At 40.9% G+C, this 25,167-nt stretch overlaps 1 long non-coding RNA gene across 2 annotated transcripts; it reads right to left on the minus strand.

Annotated features, from left to right (window-relative positions):
• Positions 1 to 12,825: 12,825 nt before the first annotated feature.
• LOC140696564 (uncharacterized) lies at positions 12,826 to 24,208 on the minus strand. Of its 2 annotated transcripts, none has more exons than XR_012073035.1 (4): positions 24,134 to 24,208; positions 22,293 to 22,400; positions 20,093 to 20,167; positions 12,826 to 13,201 (listed from the first exon to the last, which is right to left on the minus strand). It is a non-coding gene; the product is annotated as an uncharacterized lncRNA (long non-coding RNA). The 2 variants fall into 2 exon arrangements; XR_012073036.1 differs by having other exon boundaries at positions 22,293 to 22,453; positions 24,134 to 24,185.
• Between the last annotated feature and the right edge of the window lie 959 nt (positions 24,209 to 25,167).

The following is a 25,167-nucleotide window of genomic DNA, read 5'->3' on the forward strand; positions in this document are numbered from 1 at the left end:
GTTTGAGATTTGCAGATACTAACTACTATATATAAAACAGATATACAACAGGGTCTTACTGTACAGCACAGGGAACTATATTCAATACCTTGTAATAACCTGTAATAAAATATGAAAAAGAATATATATATATATATATATATATATATATATATATATATATATATATATATATATATATATAACTGAATCACTATGCTGTACACCAGAAATTCAGACAACACTGTAAATCAACTATACTTCAATTTAAGAAACTACTTACCTAACAAAAGAGAGCTACAGAGCCCCCATGAGGGACATTTCATGCAGATTTGTTGGTGAGTTGGTGGGGGGGAGAGGATGTGAAGTTTCCCGAGAGGGAGTGATGTCTTACAGAAGAAGACAAAACTGAAAGAGAGCAGGAGTTACACTGGTAGCAAGTGATGCTAAGAGAATGACATATGCAAAGGTCAGCAAGAGATAAGCGAGTGAGGATGTCTCCTGCTCTGGGAAAGATTCTACTTCCACCATCTGGTGCAGAGGCTGCAGGACCCCAGTGCAGAGGCTGAACATGGGGACCAAGAGAGCAGTGAGTGGTTTTAACTGGAGTGTGAGGGGCTGGGTCCCTTCGGGCTTGGATTGCTGCGTCTCTGGTGCTGAGGCAAGTCGGGGCGATTAAAGCAAGGCTTTTCAAAGTACATTGCAAGGATTAAATAAATTTAGAAAATGCTGGGATAAAGTCTGTTTGAACTTACTACCGGGTGTTTTATAACTCCGCTAGATGGAAATATTGCATATATTGTAGAGCGCTGGCACTCTCTGGAGTCATAAAACCACCAGGGTTCTCCTGGTGCCTGAAGCCATTGACACCTTAGCCCCCACTCCCCACCGCATACCTGCATTTCTACAGATAAAAGCACCCTCTCTTGATGTGTGTTTACCCTAACCAAACCAACCTCCCCAGGAGCTAGCCCATCTCACACATCTCACACGCACAGTTTCACATCCTGCCCTCGTCAGAGAGCTCAGGAATTTGTAAGTTAGCTTGGCTGGGTGAGCTCTGGACACACATACATCCATGAATCACATGGCTTCTCATGACCCTCTGCCTTATGGACAAATATCTATTGGTTTGAACATCTGATTTCTACCTACTGGTTTCAGATTTTTCTTTTTCTTTCTTTTATTTTTTTTGGGGGGGGGAGGAGGAGGTCACTGGCTTTGTTTATTTACTTTTGGAGGAGGTACTGGGGATTGAACCCAGGACCTTGTGCATGCTAAGCTTACACTACCACTTGAGCTGTGAAGGAAAAGCCAGGCTGGTCTAATGAGATAGCTCACAAGTCTAGGAATGTGAAGGAGAGGCTGGGCTGGGCTCACAAGATAACTCACAAATCTAAGTATCAGAATACTGATCTGAGTTCTGCTAGACTAACTTGTAAATCTAGGTTAATTAGTGTTGCTTTGCTGTTCATGTTTTTTGCTAGCCAGCTGGGTTTTCAAAGATACCTGTCTGGCTTTGGAATGTTGGTTTGCTGCCTCCCACCTCCACTTTTGTGATGATAATGCTGCTAAAGCTGTTCCATGCCTATTGGCCGAATACCCCAAGCCTGTAATTAACCCTATAAAACCTCATGTGCACGTCTTGGAGGTGCTCAGCGCTTCGGAGCAGAAGCCCCTCTGAGCCCGCCGGCGTAATGCATCTGAGTACTCCAACCCTCCGAGTGGTGCTTGTTTCTTGGCTGGCCTGTCGTTTCCGTAACAGAGCTATACCCTCCTGCTGGTTTCAGATCCTTTCTGGGAATAGACATTTGGCCAATCTGACTCCATATAGCTGGAATCTCACCACTGATCCTAACTGTAACCAAGACTCCTTTCTAACGACTGGAACTTGCTTCTGTCTGTTCTTAGATTTCACTCACTATCAGAGACTCCGCGCTCCTGGCTTACTCCGATCATGGCCCCATCCTGCCTCCTCCTCTTGTGCTGAGTCTCCTGTGGAACTGGAGCTCCTTGTATGTCAAAGGGCCGTGCATCACAACCAGACCTGCCACCTGCCTTTCAATAATACTGTTTACAAAACTTCTGACCATCCACCTTGGAGTCTGGCCCCTCAGTGAAGTCAGAAACTTCAGCTCTGGTCCTTCTGGGTACTTTCTCCTACCTCCAGCCCCCACCATGCAGTCAAAAGCTGTCATGCTTTGAAGCTAAAACACCTAGAAAAACAAGAGAAAAAAATAAGCACAGATAGTTACTAACATTACACCTTTATGTTTACAACTGTGATTTGTTTTCACAAAGGAACTTGCGTTACAAAGCTACAATGTTGGCTCTTGGACATTTGTTGACTCCGGTTTATTTTGCTCCTTCCAGACCATCGCTACCAGGCGAGGCTAATTTCCATGTGCAGTGATGACACACGCATTGTCCTCAGGTTCAAGTTGCCCTCCCTTCAGGTGAGCAACCCTTCCTTGGATCTTCCATAGCAGCTGACTCTGCTGTCTCAATCACATAGCGGGATCTTCATTCTTATCTTCCCAACCGAAAGCCTTTCTCCCTTTACACTCCTTACTCATCAGATTGCTTTGAGCAGATTTTAGATAAGCTTCAAGGCCACATTTTGGGCATCTGATAAAAGATGTCCTCAGCGGTGCTTGCTTTTTGCTAAATTCCTCCTACATCTTTTGTGAATACTGAGTTCGTTGCCAGAGAACTGGTTTCTTTAGCCAAATTTGATTTAAAATTCACAGACACTCCCTTGGACATATACACATTGCCTACTTTCTCATTATACATCTCGTGCTTGCTAAATCTAATTGTTTCTGTTTTGCTTTTATTTTTGTTTTTTGTTTTTTCCCATTTTTTCCAGGCCAAAAAGAATGCCAACAATGGCTTGTAAAATATTTCAACTGCAAATATAAAATCCTTCAACCTGAGAAATAATGTAATGGGATTTTAGCCAGGAAACCAAAAATCTCTGTAAATCTAACCTAAAATCACCCATACGTTCTTCCAAATTTTGAAAAAAAAAGTTATCAAAAGAAATAACAGCAAATTTTTCACTGAAGTGTTAATATCTGCACAATTTTATGCAATACTGTGATAAAATGCTAAATTGAGGTCACCCCTATGCAAAGTCTAAGAAGGATCTGCCCTTCAGCCTGTGTGTCTATAGAGAGAGCCAGGCAGTGCCAGGAAGGATGCTAAATCCACTTATAACCAAGCCGCGGGCACCAGGAAGGGAAAGAGAAAAGGAGGTGGCGATTTTAAGAGAGGCTGTGTTAAAACAGGCAGACAGATAGATGTGAACAGAGAAACAAATGCGGGAAACTCTGCAACTTGTGAACAATGGGGGTCCCTGGGCAGACAGAGGAAAGTAGAACCCTCGGGACTGACTCAGGAATCACACATTTTCGTGTGACGAGTGCCCTGGAGGCTGACAAAGAGAAGTGGGGAAAGGCAGGAATCGTCAAGGTCTGAATGTAACCTTTTACTTATTATGCCCTCATTTCAATAGAATTAGCCTTGCGGATTAGAAGTACCCATCATGCACTGACCCCATGACACTTCCCATCCAGGCTAAACAAGGACAAAAATCCCCCGTCCCTACGGGAATGTGGAGCTGGGATGGAGATCAGGGAATACGACCCCAAACCCCTCCCACCCCAGTGAATATTCCACCCATTCATTTCTACACCCTAAGTAACCAATTTATCAAAGAAACTCAGGGGATCCACTCACCTGGGCCTGCCTGCTCTCCCCTTGAGAGCACCCTATCACTTAACAAATCCTCACTTTTTTTAACCTCAAGTTAAAAAGAGCCAGGGAGCCAGGCACCAGGTCCCTTGCCTGTTTGGGCAGATTCTGCCTTGATGCTTTGAGTTATCAAGTGTGGTAATAACCAGTGTTAGCAACAGAGACAGCTAATCTGTGGGTAAGAGAAAGTCTATTCACGATCTTACACAAAGCAAGGTCTGATCGGGCCTTGGCTTGGGTAGGAACTTGGTGGTGAGACAGGAAAGATGCTGTTGGAGACCTTGGACAGTCAAGGCGACTTTCACATCTCAGAGCCCCACGTGCAGAGACCAAAGCCGGGGCTCAACTCAAAAGGACAGGACTTTGGGGTATGCACGTGGCCACCCCAATTCTGTTTCCTCAGACAGAGCTGAGGCTCCTCAAACCAAAAATCCTAACACAGCAGGAAATGTTGACATTGAAGTAGAACTTTTATGATATTTGTGGAGCAGTTACCATGAAACAAAACCCAAGGAATAAGGAAAGTTGACAAAACAAAAGTAAATTAGGGAGGAGGTGTCACGGCTTCTCCCTGGTCCTCTAAAGATGTGAGGTTGAGATATGACAAAAGTAGGGGCAGCAAGTGGCTTCAGAGAGATTTGGCCTTCACCCCAGCTTGGGGGAGAACCCCAGGGTCAAGGTCAGCCACCACAGGGCCTCTGAAGAAGGCCTGGGGATGGTCTGTAGCAGCAGGAAGGGCCTAGGAAGCTCAGGGATCTCTCTTCCAGTCAGGAAAAGCCTTCGACAGCGCACCATGCGATGGGAGACTTAGCTCCACTTGGTTTGGGATCACAGGTGCTCCAGACAATCTTCCTTGGATACTGGGCATCCTTGTGGGATAAAATGCGACATAAAAGGTATTCAACTTATTACTCCATCTTTTTCTCTCAATTCTAATGTCTTTATGTAAACATATCAGGACTTGTTACAGATTTTGGTTAAGAACAGTAGTGTAGATTAAAGTAGCATGAAGTAGATTCCGGAAACATGTGGCTAGGGAGCAAATACTTTCCTGGATGAGGATTTTGAGATATTCTCCTATGTCTCTTGATGCACTAGAACCTTAGGAAAGTGGGAAACTGTGTGGTGGGGCCTCAAGTCCGTTTCGAAGATGCGGAAGGAGCTGCTCGTGTTCTGGGAGGAGGCGACCAACGACCTCTTCTCGGTGCGCTGCCTCCTGCTGAGAACCAGGCAACAAGCTATGAAAGAGAGATTCATGCTTGAAAACCAGAGTAGGCACAAATCAAAAGCATACAGTAGAGTCACAAAAACCAAAAAGAAACCAAACTAATACAAAAGAAAACTACCGAGCCAGAAAAATACCATATGATATCACTTATATGTGGAATCTAATAAAAAAAAAATAGACAAACAAACTTATTTACAAAATGGAAACAGACTCATAGACATAGAAAAAAAACTTATGGTTACCAGGGGGAGGGGGTGGAAAGAGACAAATTGGGGGTCTGAGATTTGCAGACACTAACTAATATATACAAATTAGATCATCAATAAGTTCTCCTGTACAGCACAGGGAACTATATTCAGTACCTTGTAGTAACTTATGGTGAAAAAGAATATGAAAGCAAATATATGCATGTTCCCATATGACTGAAGCATTGTGCTGTGCACCAGAAATTGACACAACATTGTAAACTGACTCTACTTTAATAAAAATATATATTTTTTGAAAAGAGGGGGATTTAAGCTCCACAAACTTTGAAACTTAAAATTTTCACAATTTCACATTTTTTTACCTTGAGGCATATTCACAAGCCATAAAAGTTATCTTTCTTAATTTCATTTTACTTCATTGTTTTAATTTTTATTTATTTATTTATGTATTTATTTTTAATTTTTTTATTGGAGTGTAGTTGATTTACCATGTTAGTTTCAGGTGTACAGCAAAGCAATTCAGTTGTACATATACATACATATATATTTTTTCTTTTCAGATTCTTTTCCATTATATGTTATCACCAGAAATTGAATATAGTTCCCTGTGCTGTACAGTAGGACTTGTTGCTCATCTATTCTGTAAATAGTAGTGTGTATCTGCTAACCCCAAACTCCTAATTGACCCCTTCCCCTCTTGCCCTGGTAACCCTAAATTTGTTCTCTATGTCTGTGAGTCAGTTTCTGTTGTGTAAATAAGTTCATTTCTATTACTTTTTAGATTCCACATATACGTGATATTCTACGGTATTTTTCTTTCTCTGTCTGACTTACTTCACTTAGAATGACAATCTCCAGGTCCATCCATGTTGTTGCAAATGGCATTATTTCTTTCATTTTTATCGCTGATGGTGCCAACTAGTATATACACTTCTTTCCTGTTTTCCCCACCACTCTTCAATCTTCATGTCAATCCTCTGCCCCGTGTAGAGCCATGTCAGTCACTACACCACCCTCTTCACTCCACCCCAACCCCATCGCCATCACTTTCTGCGTAGACGTTCCCTGTAACGAAGAAGGTTGTTGACAGCTCCACTGTGGCCTTCGGCTCTGCCCCAGTTAACACCATCATTCTGGGCACTGCATCGTAGCAGAGGGCCCCAGCCAACATCCTGGCCTCACAAGGCCTTGAGCCCCTCGGAGCTGATGAAGAAAGATTCTCTGCCCTGCCACCTCAGCCAGCCTCTCCTACCCGGGGCCACTCCTGCCACTGTCGCCATAAGTAGCTGCTTCTTTCTGGCACCATCAACGCCAGCACCTCCTGCAGCCCCCTTCCATCCCTCCAACTTTCCATGGGACACCTTTGTTTGCAAACCTCACAGCTATTTCCAGCTCAAAATGACTGAAACTGAGAGGAGTCAGAAAGCACGCTGATGATGGCTTTAAACTTTTTAACAGCACTGGCTGCCTTGGCACTGGATAAGACTGTGAGATGTGCTCATGGACGCTGGGACCCAGACATCAGCAGTTCTTCTGGGATGGGGCAATTCATCAGCCTGAGAGCCGGCGGAGCTGGGGTGGGTGTGCGCTGCTGTTTCTATGTGCATCTAGATGGGGAGGTGCACCTGCTGCTCTTGCTGGGGCCTCCCTGCCCACCAGAGCCAGGATGCTGGCCATCGGTTACTCATAATGGCCCCAGGAAACACCCTTCCTGTTGCTCAAGCCGTGAGTGCAGCAGCTTTGGGGAGGCCACATGGCTCACATGGAGCTACTGCTTGACTCCTGTGAGGCTCACGCAGGTTTGCTTTCGATGCCTGCAGAAGCTCCGATGGCTTCTCCCACACATGGTCTTGGCTGGGCTGTGCTCCCAGAGTTCCACCTGATGATGCAGCTAACCTGGGCTTCTCGAGATGCCAGGTCCCAGTCCTGCCACCTGCAATTCTCCACTCCAGCCCCTCACTGGTCAGGGAGCAAGGTTTGTGGCACCTACGCTTTGAAGTGTCATTGGTATCCACTCAGCCCTCATCAGACCTAAGGCTAAGAGTGTTTGTGAAAGGAACGTGGTCACCTCTTTCTTTTAGGAAGTGCTAACCTTCTACTTGACTTTTGAATGGTAGGGAAAAAGTATGTTTCAATGGAAAACTTTGTCTTATCTAGTGGAAAGCTACCTGATTCTAGCCTTGCACTGCCTTTCAGCTCTTATATACGCCTTTGTCAGATACGGGTCACGGATGGACACGTGCAAAGTTTGGTCCCTTTGAGGTCCAGCTGTCTCCCGCTGCACTGTAATAAAACCAAATTTGCCCCCATTTACATATTCATTGAAACATTGCCGACCAACATTGTGTCTGTTCTTTGAACTGGTCATAATGATGATTATCTCATAAGTCACATAAAATCTTTTAACATGTTTATGTCTCCATTGGTGTCACGGTTTTACCCTTTTACCAAATTTTAATTTGAAAGATTTTTGAGATCGCACCAATTTGCCAGTGGATTCAGTGCTAGGTAAACTCCAGTGACAGAGAAATGCACCGCCTGCAAGTTTAATGCCCAGACACGTCTTTCCTTAGCTCTGCTGGGTGAACCCAAAGCACCAAGAGCATTTTGCTGCCTCTCTGTTTTTCTCGTTCAGTTTTCCTCTCCAGTAACGTAGTGTCTCTACTTCCTTTTTAGTATGCGTACAGCTAATAAGTTATTCCTCATTGTTGGCCTCAATGGCTGGCAGTTTGTTTACTTTTTTAAATTTTAATTTATTTAATTGAGTTAAAATGCATATAACATTAATTCACCATTTTAACCACCTTAAGGTGTACAATTCGGTGGTTTGGATGTATTCACAGTGTTGTGTAGCCATCACCAGCATCAAATCCCAGAACGCTTTCATCACTCCAACAAGGAAATGCATACTCATTAAGCAGTCACCATTCTTCCCATCCCAGGGCCATTGCTTGATGTGGCCTCTGGTTAGTGGCCCTCCGATGCCTAAATCACTCCTGACATATTTGTGCAATTCACATTTTCAGTCTCTTTAGCCTGTGGAAATATGCCAGTTAGTCCACTCAAAAGACCTCTACGTTTTGTCTGTTGGTCTGTCAAGAAGTCAGTAGGAGTTTGACCCAGGAATCCTTATCAGTCTTTCAGGGAGATTTGAGAGCAAATACCTCCTCTGGTACTAAATGCATTCTTGCAGAGTATCACAGTTTTACAGGAGACCCATCTGTAACAAATATTCAAGACCATGTAGCCAGTCCCAGCCCTCATTTTAGCACTAAGAAAAGCACAGGGGAGCAAGTCAGAACCACAGGTAGACTCTAAGGGACGCTGTGACTTGAGTGGGTGCACCAGTCAGGGAAAAACCAAACATGGCAGAGAACACCATATCCTTCTCAGCTGGAAAATGTGACCTGTCATCTGCCAGGCTCTGAAGGATAATCTGGAAACCAACTAGCTGGCAATATTTGACAAGTACCTACAAATACTTGTCCAATACGGCACCCGAAAGGAACAATGGTTTTGGAACACCTTGGAGGAACGTCTCATGCATTTTGAGACATGCACATCATACAATCCAGGAACACCACTGTTCGCTACTTCAAACACACGCACAAGGAAACATGCAACACAACGTCCTTTTCAGAACTGCTCATAATAGGAAATAATTATAGGAAATTAAAATGCCTACCAGGAGAGGAAAAATGATTAAGCTGTTGCTCTTCTTTCAGTCCATGGGTTTAAAATACAAAGTTAAATTAAGCACAGATAAACAAATTATATCACATGTGTCGACAGTGATATGTCACAAACGTAACCCTGTGAAAAGTTGCAAAAGGGTATATTATATGGTGTCAGTTATGAACATTTGACGAGCAGAAAAGTAGTACTAGACTTTGCTATAGACATAAATATATGTTGTAAAGAATAAAGCAGCCACACAGGAACCTCAGTAAAATGGTTAAAAATGGTTACTTCCAGCAAAACAGAAGGAAGATCATTTCAACTGTACCTGAGAATTTTATTCCTGTAAACAAAAATAACATGAAACAAATACAGCAAAATGTTAATATTTCCTAAATCAGAGCAGTGAACTTGGGTCATTTTTACCTTAATGTTTGTCCTTTTTCATATGGCTGAAATGATTCCAAATGAAAACAAATTCAAATGTCATAGAAGTTAGCCATGGAGTGGTCATCCTCAATAGCGAATGGCTGGCCTCAGTGTTAAAACTACACATGAGACATTTGCTTTTGAAGTTTTTTTTTTTTTTTTTCCCAAAATGAAGACCAATTCCATTGCTCTGTTGCTCAGCCTCTTGGAAGGCAGTGCACCCTGTATAAGTCACATGGAAATGAGACTCAGACACACTTCATGGCACTCATTTCTTAGACTGATTTTAATTATGAGAAAACAAATGTTGCACCAGACAAGGGGCCTGTATCCTAAGGGATGTGAAGCCCTTACCCTTCTCAACACACACCTTCCAGATGGGCCAAGCAGATCTTGGCTGAGGACAAGCCACCCAAACCTGTGTTCCCACTGAGGTCTCCCTATTTTGAACACTTTCTGATATTTTTATGTGCTGTGAAATTTTAAGCACTATGCAATGTTACCTGGCTTTTAAATAGCTGAAATCCTTTCTGTGTCTGCCCTTTTTGCCATTGGTACCCACAGTACTCATTTCAGCAATAAACCCCGCACCTGCCCATCACTGCTGTGTTGTTATGTGACCCTGAAAAAGTCCATATATCTCACCAGCCCTCATTTTCTCGGTCTTTAAGTTGAGGTATGGTAAAGAATCATTCAGTTCCTAAGGGATTTGGGGCACTAATATTTTACCATTTCAGGAGCTTATAAGTGCACAACTTCTCTCTGAAGTGGAAAGGGATGTGTTAGGGTTACACCCACATCCTGTAGAGCTATGGCTTACATAGGGTGACAGGTGGGAAAGAGGAGTGAGAGGACCAGTGTCATCCCCAAGGAACACATCAAGTTTCTTTGATGGACAAGAACACTTTCAGTTGAAACAAGCCTATTCTAGATTGAAATGTAAATATATTTGGGCATAATTAAAAAATATACTTACATTTTTTTATGGCTGAGTAGTATTCCATTGTATAAATATACCAGAGCTTCTTTATCCAGTCATCTGTCAATGGACATCTAGGTTGTTTCCATGTCTTGGCTATTGTACATAGTGCTGCTACAAACATTAATGCCATTGCAGCAACATGGATGGACCTGGAGGTCATCATTCTAAGTGAAGTAAGCCAGAAAGAGAAAGAAAAATACCATATGATATCACTTATATGTGGAATCTGAAAAAAGAAAAAGACAAACTTATTCACAAAACAGAAACAGACTCACAGACATTGAAAACAAACTTATAGTTACCTGGGGGGAAGGAGATGGGAAGCAATAATTTGGAAGTTTGAGATTTGCAGATACTAATATATATAATATAAACAATAAGTTTATACTATACAGCACAGGAAACTATTTTCAATATCTTGGGGTAACTTATGGTGAAGAAGAGTATGAAAACAAATATACGGATGCATATGTATGGCTGAAGCATTATGCTGGACACCAGAAATTGGCGCAACATTGGAAACTGACTATACTTCAATAAAAACACATATATACAAAAAAAAGAAAAATATGCTTATATAAAAATGCACTTTTTTTGAGAATAAATATCATAAACACATGCATGAGAATGAGGAAATAGAAAAGGTAAAACTGACTGTTAATGAGGGCATGACATGTCTGTTAGCCCCGAGGTCTCTGTGTGTTACGGTTTAATTTTAGAAGACTGCTATGTATTATACACGTAAATAGTTTTTTTGTTTGTAAATGTAGCTAAATTAAAAGACAAACTGTTTCATGTTTGTGAGTCTTAGCAGCTATATTCGATTTGACCCCAAAGAGATTATTTTCATAACGTTTTCCATCTTTTAAATTTCTTCTTGAAATCTCTGTGCTATAAATGAGGATTTTATCATATTAAGGGCATTTTAATCTGCCTTTGGACATGATTAAATTGAGCCAGGTGTTAAACAGCAGATCCTGGTTATAAAACTTTTCGGAAAGCGTGCTTCTCAGGGTTCAGAAATGAGTAAACACTGCAGACATCTGATCCGAGAACAATGCCGTTATTTCTCTGAAGATAAATTAGACAGCTTTATTAATACCCCTCATATTTATGTGTCAAAAGAAGTAGGGATAAAAAAAAGCCCTTGGCAAGAATGAACATTTTACAAAGTTCATAATAAGGTGCAGTGAATACATATTTTTGCCAAATGTCAAAAGACCTAGTTTTTGGTTTTTTTTTTTTAACTTGCTGAACCTTGAAGCCAGAACTGATGAGCACTGAATTCACTGCTGAGAGCAAGAGTAAATCAGGAAGGGTGAGGTCAGCAAACCAATGGATTAGGACACTCCAAATTTCTGTCACTTCACAAAAACACTAAACATACACTAGGATGACTAAAATCAAACCACAAGTATTGGCAAGGATGCAGGGCAATAGAACCTTCATATATTACTGGTGGCTCTGTAAAATGGTTCAGTCTCTGTGGAAAACATTTTGGCAATTCCTCAAGAAGTTAAACATCCAACGAACATATGAGCCCACAATTAACTCTTATATATCCCAAACCACTGGAAACGACGCTCAAACAAACCCACATGCACCCATGTTTATCAGCAGCAATATTCACAACACCCAAAAGATGGAAGCAGCCCAAATGTCCACCAACAGAGGAATACATAAACAAATTGTGATGTATACATACAACGGAATATTATTCAGCCATAAAAATAAGTGAAGTACTCACTGACGTGTGCTACAGTGTGAATGGACCCCCAAAACATTAAGCTAAGTGAAAGTTAGCTACAAAAGGTCACATACTGTAGGATTTCGTTCAAATGAAATATGAGGAATAGTTCAATCTACAGAGACAGGAAACAAACAAATTGGTGGTTTCCAGGATCAGAGTTGAGGGGAACTGGGAATGGGAAAAACCTGTAATGGGTGATGGGTTCCCCCTTGACATGATGGAATGTTTTGGAACTTCATAAAGATGGTGGCTGTAAAACATTTGGTGACGGCACCAATGTCACTGAAATTGTGCACTTTAAAAGGGTTCATTTTATGTTGTGTGAATTTCACCTCAATATATTATTTTCTAAGAAAGAATAATTCAAAATTTTATTTTTCGAAGTATTAGCAAAAGATTTTAGAACAAATTTTAATAGTGTTTTAATCTTTTCTAAATGGTACTTCAAAAGAACATAATACCCTCTCTAAATTAACTAACTTTTTTAATATTTATAGTCCAATCAATTTATGTCACTATTGATTTAATTACCTGAGAGTTTCCATTGGTTTTTAATTTGTATCTATTTTTTATTATTTTTAATTGCAGTGAGAACACTTAACATGATCTTAACACATTTTTGAGTGCACAGTACAATATTGTTCGCTATAGGCACGATATTATGCAGCACACCTCTAGAATTTAATCATCTTGTATAACCGAAATTTTTTAGTTGGTTGGTTAGTTTGTTTCTTTACAAAGCATTTTTCCTACACATGAAGCTAGCCAATACTGCACTAAATAGTGTCAGGCATCCACAGACTACGAAAAGTTTTACGGCACAGGAGATAATTTTTTTTTAATTTAAATCACAACTTTAGAGAACTGATAAAATGTACAAACTAACAGCTTTGGAAAATACTGCTTGGATCACACATTTTAAAGGAAATATTAGGAAGCACCAACTTTGTAACACAGCCAAAGAGATCAACAGTGTCTTCCAACATATGGTTGTCGCTCACTTTTGCTTTTAGTCTTAGAGCTTCCACTGCGAGCAGGAATTAAGTCCAACCGTGCGCAGAAGAGGAAGTGATGCTTTCTGTAGCCTAGGATGCTACTTCTTCAAAAGCTGATTTTTTTTTTCTTTAACCTTATGTCAAATGTCCTGGAGTGACTGAGTTGAGTTTGAAATTAATAAAGAGCTCGTGTTCTGTCTGTGAGTCAGTCGTGCGTTCGCAGGGTGGCCAGAATTTCCAAAAAGAAAAAAGAAAAGAAAGCGAAAGAAAAGAAAAAACACTTTAAACGCACATTCACAGGGATATTTTAGTTTTCTAAAGTCCCCCTCATTATTCTCTCCCCTACTGTGACAACCAACCCCGCCAGCTCAGTCACAAGAGGCTTTCAGCCTTGCTGTGACAGCTGTCAGTCAGTGACAAAGAAGACAATTAGGGTAGAGATAAGAATGTTTGCCTTCTCTGCACAGATTTGAAAACCAGCCCCCAAATTCCTGCATTATAGAGTCATTAGTGACCAGTGGGAACTAAGCTATTGGGGCAAACTGTTAAAACAATCACCTTCTCTAAACTTCCCCAAGTTACATGTTTGGCAAATAAAAACATACTTTTGAAGCTTTGAGTACATTGAATATAAAAACCTTGGGGACAGATAGCAATACCGTTGTTCATTATGATATACTTCAACCATTTATAGCCAAAATATATCCATGGACATTGAGAATTGGTACTAAAATATCTCTCCATCTTCTCTGACTGATGCGACCGTCAAGGACACAACTCCTTAAAATGATTTGAAGGAAAGTATCAAATCTCATCCACTCTGTCTGCATAAGATATTTTCCTGACACTGGAGGAAAAAAAATGCTGCCAAACACATGAATGAAACCCCCTTCTTGGGTATAATAATGGAATATCTAGTGAGAACTTAGTATGTGTCAGACATGGGTACCACCATCAACAATCTCCATCCTTAAAACCTCTAAGTGTCTTCCACGTATCATCTCACTTAATTCCCAGCATCACAGTGATGGGGGGACCAGTGTTACTTTTCTTCATGTGAGGAAATGCGACACAGAAAGGTTAGGGAACATGCCGTAAAGAACTCAGCTTAGAAGTGGTGGAGCCAGGACTTGAACAAAGACAGTCGCATTCCACCTCTGAGCTGAATTAACCACTGCTCAATCTTCAGCAGAACTCAAGGGAGCTTTTTCAAAGACTTGACTCCATTGTCCTGCACGCTTCCACATGGGTTTTTGAGACCGTTATATACACTGATGGTGACTCTAAGTAAAATCCCAGATTTGAACAGAAAAGTGATCTTTCTTTGGTAATTCACTAAAGATCCTTTTCTCTCTCTGTCTCTGTGTCTCTCTCTCAGAATCTCTCCCCACCCCCAGCAACCTCTCTGACCATCCCTCCTACTCCTCTGCCTGGTCCTCACCCACCTGCTCCAGGCTGACTAGACATCTTGCTGTTCCTCTTCTCACCTGGTCCACTCCGACCTTAGGGCTCTCATGCCGCATCTCTGCTGTGCTTGGGGTACTCATCCCTTGAGGCGCCGGTAGCCGTCTCCTTGCACCCTTCCAAGTCTTTGCTCAAGCGTTACCTTCTCAATAAAACCAATGCTGACCTGCCTCTTGAAAATGGCAACCCGACCCCATCCAGCCCTCCTCTCTCCCTTAACCTTTTCTGTTTTCCCCATGGTCTTTCTCACCTTATAATATATTCTACATTTAGTTATCCACTGTTTGTGACTATGATCCATCTGAACCACCTAGTACGTCATCTTCACTTCAGGGTTTTAATCTGTCGTGTTGATCGATACGTCCCAAATATGGTCTGTGCTCAGCCCACACTTGGCATTTGATAACTATGTGTTAAATGAGTACATAATGTTAGGGCAGAACTTTTCCTACAAGCCAGCAGATTCATTCTTGTCTTTCTATGGTCATTATGTGAGCCAAGAGAGGTCCTCGTGTCTCCCTAGATCAAAATGAATTTGCTCTATAAATAAGTTCATTCCATAAATACTCTTGTTTTAGATTTAAAGCAATTTTGAGATTTCAATGGCTATTGAAGGAAAGGATGATGTTCATGTGCGATAGAAGAAAATACGAATATAAAAGATCAAGAAACACTGCCGTAAAACAGCTAGCACAGTTCCAGCTGTGTAATAAGTGCTCAATAAATTCGGGTTAAATGGGTGCCCATTAAGTCCTACGGGTGCCGAGAAGATTAGAGGCCACACGCTGCATCGTAAGCACTGACAAGTCCACATTAAATTCCATGTAGGAATATTGTGTTTATTGGAACAAATCATAAATAAAATCAGCGAAGGCTTCAAAATGACGAATGACTTTTGGGATGGAGACGAGCTGAAGCAGAACCCCAACGTACGAGCGGTTTGTAGAAGAGGCTAATAAAGATGACGTTGTTCAAGGGTTTTTTGTTTTGTTTTTGTTTTTGTTTTTTAGTTTGGAATTTAGACTTATAGAAAGGTTGCCAAACATGATACAGAAAGTCTTCACCCAGATGCCCCTACTGTTAACATCATATATAACCAGAGAAACATCATCAAAACAGCAAATTCACATTGATGCAGTACAATTAACTAACCTACACAGTTTATTTGAATGTCACCATTTGCCCCAGTCATGAAGACAGCATTATGTGAAGACTCACTAAGAAATACGGAATTATTGAAAGGTTAGAAAGCCACCGTTTTCTGAATAATACAATTCCACCCTTTTCTAGTCAAAATTCACCCTCTCTGGGCTTTTTTCTCATTACTCTCACTTTAATATCTTACTTTTCAGATATTTGTTCTAAATATTCAAACGCAGCCTCCTCTCTTGGATCTGTGCATTAGCCCTCATAGGACATCCTGTTTTACTTCGGTAAGTTTTAGACGGTGTCTCCTGTAAGCCTGAGCTCACAGCTTACTTGTCCTCCACGCTGTCCACGACTTCTTGCCTGATCTAGGTCAGGTACCTCCCCACTGTTCCCACAGCACCCTGTCTGTCATTTATCCTAAGAAGCTGTAACCTGCATGTCTCAACACCACTGGACCGTGAAATCCCCAAATATGTTGTGGGTTTTATCTCTGGATCCTTAAAGCAGAGTCTAGGACAGACACATAGTCTGTGCTCTGTAAGTCAACTCATTTCTTTTCTCTGTGCAAATACATCATCCAGATCTTGAGGACAGGACTGTATTTCCAGCACCTTGGATACCATAGTGCTTTACACAGTCTGGCACACTTAAGTGCTCAAAAAATTTGTCTAGTCATTATGAGCACTTGACTGAGGTCAGGTCATATTTATAAGGGTCACATACTATAGAGCTGCCAAGGATTAACTGAGGAGGAACAAGACCCAAAATTGTGTCAAAAATAGTAGCCAATATTTTGAGCCCTCTCCTACTTTTCCAGGGAAATTCTTACTCATTCTTTAGGATTCAAGCCTAGTGTCGCTTCTTCCAGGAAGCCTTCAGAGACTCACCCTCAGCCTGATTCCTAGATTTATTGCTGCTCTGTACTCCCGAGCACTCTAAAGCATGCTATTAAAATTGTTCCCATCAAGTCAACAATGACCCACGGATACTGGTTCCTCAATAACTGAATTCCTCTCCCTCATTCGACATTGTAAACAACTTCTAAATTCTTACAATTCTCTATTTTTTTGGCTTCCTTGATGCTGCTCTAACTTGGAAACCCTCCCCTGCCAATCTCTCTGGCTATTTCTTCTTAGATTCCTGCTCAGGTCTGTTTCTCTTCCTCTCAACTACATCTTCATTTATTCCATTTTTTCATTAACTGGTTAAAGATTTATGGAGATGAACCACATGACATTAACCCTGCGGGAAAAATGTTTCTCTGTGTTCTAGCCTTTTAACAGATGAACAAGAATGTATTTACTTTATAGGAGAACCCAACTTTGTTCCCTTCTCTGGACATGTTCCTTTCTTGGAATGTGTCCATTCTCATAGTTCTAAAGCTCAATTATATATGGAAGACACTCAAATTCGTATTTCAGTCTTGATCATGTTCTTAAACGTTGGTTCCATATTTCAAATTTTTTAAAAAATTTCCCATTAAGACAATCCTCTGTCATATCAAATATAAAGTGTTCTTAGATTCTGACTTGATGCCAAGACACCACAGCCTCAAGATCTATCTCTTTAAAAGATTTGCAGCTTCAAGTTTTCTCAGCATAGAATTTCAGGGCAAAGACTTTTTAGTGAAAACAAAAGATTATCCATTCTAATTATATTTCCTTTTTTTTTTTTTTTGATGAGGAGAGGTCATTTTAGGTTTATTTATATGTTTTATTTATTTGTTTATTTTTTTTAAACAGAGGTACTGGGGATTGAATCCAGGTCCTTGTGTATGCTAGGCATGCTCTTTACCACTAAGCTATACCCTCCCCACCAAATATATTTATTAATCACAGCCTGTCTTCCATATCCAATTGTTTACATGCCCACATAAACACACACACACACACACACACACACACACACAAAGACTCACATGTCACTAAAATTTAGTAAGTTGACCCAATGTCCCAATGTGATCAGAAGAGGAGCAAAAGACAGTCACAGTTCAATATTGATAAAGCTTTCACTGGCCTTGGACACCCTCATATGGATTCTGCGTCCATCCCTCTGCAAAGGAAGAAGCTTTGTGCTGCAGTAAGATGCTTTGTGTTTTGCAGCATTGAAGATTTTTCAGATCTCTTTGTTCTCTCTCCATGTCAGCATGGGAATTTCACCCTCCACTTCCTTACCAATTTAGCTCATCCTAATTTGTGGTTTTAAACACCAAATTCCGGCTTCCACTCTCTCCTGGGCACCAGGTTCCTATTTCGATCTGCCTACACAATGTCTCCTCCACACATCTGAGATACGCTGTAAATTCAAATCTCTAAAAACAGAACTCTTTGTTTCTCACCTCTCTGAATGTGATTCTTCTCTAGTCTTCCTTCTCTCAATAAATACCAATATACATCCAATGATCCAGTCAAAAGCCTAGAAAGCAATCTTGATTTCTCTTTTTTTTTTCCCACATCCCACTTTTTCATTCATCAGCACATCTTGTTGACTCTGCCCTCAAATACACCTTTAATCCGTTTGCTTTCCAGCACCTCCTTCATCATCATTCTCGTCTATCGTCTCTCATCTCAGCTACTGAGAAACCCTCCAGATTGGTTTTCAGAGCTCATGCTTGGCTTCCTACTGTCTCTTCCATACCCTGAAGCTGTCGTGGTGCTTTGAAGATATCAGTTTATGTGGTCTTACTCACTGTTCTACCTGCATTTAAAACCATGGCACTTAATAAGACCCGGTCTCTAGCCTCACCCCTGCCCCTGGCTCAGTAAACAGCCCCTTCACTCATCTTCCCATTGTCCCTCAGGCAGGCCAAGTTCATCCTAAGGGCCTCTCATCTGTTCTTACCTCTGTTTAGAATATTCTTCCCCAAGGGTGCTGTCATGCATGCCTCTGCTCTGATGTCACCCCTTCGGAGTTTGTCCCTGACTACCTATCAGAAATAACCTGCCTTTGAATGACCATCATTCAAAAATCCACAAATGACAAATGCTGGAGAGACTGTGGAGAGGGAGCCCTCCTACACTGCTGGTGGGAATGCAGTTTGGTGCAGCCACTGTGGAAAACAATGTGGAGATTCCTCAAAAAACTAGGAATAGACTTACCATGTGACCCAGGAATCCCACTCCTGGGCATATATCCAGAAGGAACTCTACTTCAGGATGACACCTGCACCCCAATGTTCATAGCAGCACTATTTACAATAGCCAAGACATGGAAACAGCCTAAATGTCCATCAACAGATGACTGGATAAAGAAGATGTGGTATATTTATACAATGGAATACTACTCAGCCATAAAAACTGACAACATAATGCCATTTGCAGCAACATGGATGCTCCTGGAGAATGTCATTCTAAGTGAAGTAAGCCAGAAAGAGAAAGAAAAATACCATATGAGATTGCTCATATGTGGAATCTAAAAAACAAAAACAAAAAAACAAAGCATAAATGCAAAACAGAAATAGAGTCATAGACATAGAATATAAACTTGTGGTTGCCAAGGGGGTGGAGGGTGGGAAGGGATAGATGGGATTTCAAAATTGTAGAATAGATAAACAAGATTATACTGTATAGCACAGGGAAATATACACAAGATCTTGTGGTAGCTCACAGAGGAAAAAATGTGACAATGAATATAGATATGTTCATGTATAACTGAAAAATTGTGCTGAACATTGGAATTTGACACAACATTGTAAAATGATTATAAATCAATAAAAAATGTTAAAAAAGAAAAGAAAAAGAAATAGCCTGCCTTCGGTCTCTCCCCACATAGATATATTTTCTAAAATGGTATTCATGCATGTATAAGTTGTCTTTCTCATCCACTGAATATACACTTTATGAAGTATTTTCCTTATTTTCCATATCTAAAGCTATGTTTGTTGGGGAGTAAGAGGTCAAATACTTGTCAAGAGAATGCACAATGGGTAATTCAGGTCTCCATCACCCAGCCTGGAGAGGCCAGAGGAAGTGTCTGCCTCGTGGGCAGGACCAGACTGACCAGGAATCAGAGCTAAATCACGTAGGGCAGAAACACACAGAGTCAGAGATGGGCGACATCTGTCCCAGAGAATCAAAATTGAGGAGGCGTCTTTGTGTCCTAGAGACAAACACTGGAAACAACCAGAGTGTTTATGGAGACAAAAGAACACGAAGAAAGAGTCCCGGAGAATTTCTGCAGATTCTCATTACTCCAGTCCAGAGTCTTTGGCCCACTGTTCCTATCCTCACTCCTTGAATACGCCTTTTTCTTCCTCGCCCATCATCCTCTCCACAATCATTTGCAAAATCCCAACCCTGGTTTAAATCCAACTTTTGCTAATCTCCCCTACACCCATGCAGATGGTTGAGACTGGAGAAATCACAGCATCTGACAGTTGGACTTACTTTCAGAGTATGGTCTGAGCTCTGCTTAGGAAACCCGTTAGACTTGCCTAACCAACGCCCTCTCTCACTCTTCAGAACAACTATCTCTCACCTTTTCTTCACTCCTCAAAGCACCAAATGCCTTCCTTCTTTTCGTTTTCAGCTGGTGGTCTTGCTTCTCATTTTCCTGAGAAAATAGATGAACAGAGAATATTTTCACTCTCGTGACACCAGATCGATTAACCCCTTCTGTACTCTTACACCCAACCATTCTCAGTGAGTGAAAACCTGAGACCACTGTCTGAGTAGATGCCACCACTTATGACCTGAACCATGTTTATTCTTGCCTCTAAAGTATTTTGCTTCTGCAATTTTCCCTGTTTCCTTTCATGCCATCAACCATCCTTTCTCTATTGGATCATTTGCATCAAATTGAAATTATGCTTAATTTTTAAAATTTCACCCAATCACATTTTTTTTACCTTGCTTCTGTGTTCTCTTCACCAGCTACCTTATTTTCCTTCCTATTTTTGCCAAAATTGACAGCAAATGTTGTCATAACCATGGATGAAGAAATTAAGGCTCTGAGACACCAGGATCTTGCAAATGTTACAAAAATGACAAGAAGTAAAAATGGGCTTCAATCTCAACTTTGTCTGAACTTCCTTGAAAGGGGAGCAGAATTTGTCATACTAAAATATGTCTCTTTGGCATAGGATTTTTCAGGCTATTTTTTTTAAGAAACAGTAAACACAGGGAAAGTTCTGCAAACTGAGTAGAGGTTACCTTTCATAAGCAACACTGACATTTTTAAAAGAAATCTCCATTTGTAAGGGTGTCTCACTTTCTGTACCAGGAAGAGAAAGATGACTCTAAACCTCTGGAAACGCTTACCAGTGGAGAAGGCAAGGACTTAAATCTGCAGAACAGTCAGACCCTTGTTCTCTGTACTTTTCCTGATGACCCTATAATGACAAACAACTTCCCAACGTCTTGTGTCTTTAGCTGGAGGTGTTAAGATGATGGCTTGGGTGCTTTCCAGGAGTTACTCAGTTTTTGTGGGTCTCTCCTATGTATCTAGGAGATATAACATGTTACTAAGCTTGTTTATTCTTCTGTTAATCTGTCTTTTATTACAGGGGGGTCTCAACTAAGAACCGACAAAGATAGAGGGAAAATTATTTTTCCTGCCCAGTCTCCTCTGGTTTAAATTACACTTATCCTGTTTTGGTTTCAGGTTGTTTAAAATCCTCTAATTGTTGTACAACTAATTTATAGTAGAACAGTAACTAGAATCCACATAACCGGGTTTCAGTCATTTTATTTACCCTTTCTGAACCACATTGTGACATCATACACAACCAGCCAACCCAGAATGAGACCTGGATCATTGAACATGGTCAGCTTACACAATCATTTAAACTCTACCATCAGCCATTAGCGTGGGTACCACAACCTTGGTACCTGTACCTAATGCTAAGATCTGTGGTTTTAGCAAGTATTTGACTTCTCATGGATCTCTGTTTTGCTAATGCCTTGTTGAACTGGGTAAAAGATATCACTTCTCCTAAAGCCAGTTTTCCAAATACTCTCAACAGAAAGCGTACAGAGGGTTAAGCAAAAGAATTGTTTTATGACTGGATAAATGCTGGGTTTGTTTGACTTTTAAATTAAGAAGTGTTGTCAAGCCTTAAAAAAAAACAGCATTGTGAGATGCTTAGTAAAATGGTAATGTATTACTAATTATTTTAATTCAAAAAAAAAAGCCACAGCCTATAATTAAGTGTTCTCTGCTCAACAACTTCTTCTGTTGGCTTGCTCCATAAAAATAAACAAGAAAAAAAAAGTGCGGAAGGGTTTGGAGACCTTCCCAAAGACCGCTAGGACAGGACTCAGGGAATCATCAATAGCCCCGCCCTCTTGGGAAGCCCCAAAACCTATCTGCCCTACCTCCCTCACCCACAGAGACAATGGTAGGTTGAGTTCACATCTGAAAAACTTTCTAAAGTCACAGAATAAAAGACACTGATGCTTTGTAAATATAATGCAGGTGAAATATATATTGTGTATGTAACAATTTAGCAGAAAGTAAAAATAGGACCACAATTCATTTTTTTTATTTTATTTTATTTATTTTTTTTTTGCAGGGAAGAAGAAATTAGGTTTTGTTTGTTTGTTTGTTTTTAGAGAAGGTACTGGGGATTGAACCCAGGACCTTGTGCATGCTAAGCATGCGCTCTGCCACTTGAGCTATATTCTCTGCCCCCAAATCCGTTTTTAATCAATAAAGCTTCAAAATGGAATCTACTTACCATTGAATTTCATTCTTTTTGGCTCTTCCTTTTAAAGAAACAATTCAGTGCAGTGGGGAAAATGGGAACCAGAATGAAGATACTGGAGTAAACGCTGACACAGGTCCCCTGTGGAATCAGGGTGCAGGTCACATCCCGAGTTTGCCTCAAATCGTTTTGGGCTAGTAAGATTTGTTCACTGATTACTTCATTCAGGAACTTTTTATCCAGCATTTCACCACTGCCCGGCCCTCTTCCCATCCTACAGGTAGTGTACAGGTGGTCCCAGCCCTGCCGTCAAGGGTCTAACATTCTAGAAGAGGCAGGATGAGGACGAAATGGGATGACAAACAACAAAACAAGCTATTTCCAAGTCATATCGGTTATTGGGAAGACCACACAGTGGGCTAAGATGGCAAGTGGTTTATGGTACATGTTACATAAATGACTGTGATAAAAAGTAAGAAAGGATGAGTGATAGGTTATTTCTAGATGGGGAGTTCTGGGAAATTTCATGGAAAAAGCACCATTTTAACTGTCCTTTGAATAATGGGTGTTTCACATAGAAACAGAAGAATCATCTCAGACGGAGAAAAAGGAAACTCAGCACTGGATATATGGATGGAGCTGTTGCGTTTTGGAGGTCACGGGCATCCCTGGCTCTGAGTACAAATCTGTCAAGTAGAAAGTCTGCTGGCCTCGCTGACCTCGGTGATGTCATAGAAGTGAAGGGACTGTCTTTTCCATGGCCTCACAGATTCTGAAGAGCCCATCTTTCTTCTATTGTATTATTGGTTATAATAATAATATCCTAATGGTTCTCCATGCTTTCAGCTGCCTAAAACATCTCCCACGACCAGGACCCTCAGTGAGAAAAACTTACTCTGGGATCTCAGACAACACTTGCTTGTACAACTTGCATTGCAGTGTTTTCTTTTCCATTCTACAGGATTCCATTTCGTTAGGAAATGTGCTAGTCTGGAACATCTAATTTAATTTCATGATCCTCGTAGATTTGAAACCCCTGTGTGTGGCCCCCTGTTCGAAAGCAGAAATGTCCATAGGACTTCCCTGATTTCAGTGGTTCCCTCCTGTCTCCAGGATAAAGTCCAACATTCTAAGCAGGGCTTAATCCAACTCCTGGGCATAGAGCCAGAGAAAACTCCAGTTCAGAAAGACACATGCACCCCAATGTACACAGCAGCACCGGTTACAGCAGCCAAGACATGGAAATAACCTAAATGTCCATTGACAGATGACTGGATGAAAATGTGGCATATATATTTTGTTTATATGTATACACACACAATGGCCTATGACTCAGCCATAAAAGAAGAATAAAATAATGTCATTTGCAGCAACATGGATGGACCTGGAGATTATCATACTGAGTGAAGTAAGTCAGACTGAGAAAGACAAATATTATATGATATCACTTATATGGGGAATCTAAAAGATGATACAAATAAACTTATTTATAAGACAGAAACAGATTCATAGACATAGAAAACAAACTTATGATTACCAGTGGAGAAAGAGGGTGAGGAGGGATAAATTGGAAATTTGGGAGTTGCAGATACAAACTACTGTATATAACATAGAAAAATAACAAGTTTATACTGTATAGCACAGGGAACTATATTCAATATCCTGTAATAACCTATATTGACAAAGAATATGAAAAAGAACATATATTCCTATAACTGAATTGTTATGCTGTACACCAGAAACTAACACACTGTAAATCAACTATATATACTCCAATTAAAAAACAAGCAAACAAACAAACAAACAAAAATGTCTCCCTCCTCCAGGTCACCTCCCCCTGGTCCAGCCTCATCACCTCCGTGGCTGCATCTTACATTATGTGCAGTTTCCCAATCCAGCTCCTGGGAGCTCTGCAACCCAGTCCCTGTCCTCCACACCCCACAGATGACTTCTGGGCACCTGCTTCATTCCCATTATGCTGTAATCCTGATGTCATACGGAATTTCTTCCATGTCTGCAGCCTGAGCTTGGTTCCCAGCCCATCCCCTCTCGTGTTTCTCTGAGAGCACCTCTAGGGAAGCCTTCACATCACTGTATCATAATTTTGTTTCTTTTTCTGTATAGCTCTGTGGCCAAGGTAGGGTCTGAGTTTATGATTTCTGCATCCTTAATTCCTGGAGCTCAACAGGCATTCAGTTAATGTTTGATTAGTGGATAAATAAATGTTCCAATTAATAGGCAAATGAACAAAATAAACTCTTCCTCCCAAGGTATCTCTGACCTCTACAAATCCAGATAAATTTCCCTGGTTAGTTGCAAATCATCTGGAGATTATGTTTCCCTTCACGTTTTCTCTGCTTCCTGAGAGCTGACATTGTCGGGTGTATGAGTGCAGAACCTGCCCATCCATGTGTTTGATCTGAGGACAGTCTTTGATCCTATGGTCAGGTGCTAAGGTTCTGGAAGCCCTTATCTCCTAAGTCTCAGAAACTGGAGAATTTATGTTGCCTTCTATAGTGTTAAGTAGTGCAGAAGGCTAACTGAATATCTGTGTTTTAAAATATCTTTGAAGGTTTATGTGTCCATGACAATTACCAGCAGAGTATAGTTTTGAGTCTTTTACGCAGCTAAGGGTTAAGTTTATTCCTTCATGTTCAGTAATTAATGGGAGGCATCCCATAGGATTTTGAATGGATAGATCTGAGATAAGGAAGGCCGTGTAACAGTAGGACGTGTCGGTTTAAAACCAAGTGTGCTCCCTGATGAAACAGGGCTATTAGTAATGCTGTCTTATACACAGAGATTTTGTGAGGACTGAAAAACACGTAAACACAGATAGTGTTGGCCACCTGCATGGCATAGCATGACCATCCAATGAGCGCTCTCTCTGAAACCCACTCAGTTACAC

This window comes from Vicugna pacos, chromosome 5 (assembly GCF_048564905.1).
Source record: "Vicugna pacos chromosome 5, VicPac4, whole genome shotgun sequence".
NCBI lineage: Eukaryota > Metazoa > Chordata > Mammalia > Artiodactyla > Camelidae > Vicugna > Vicugna pacos.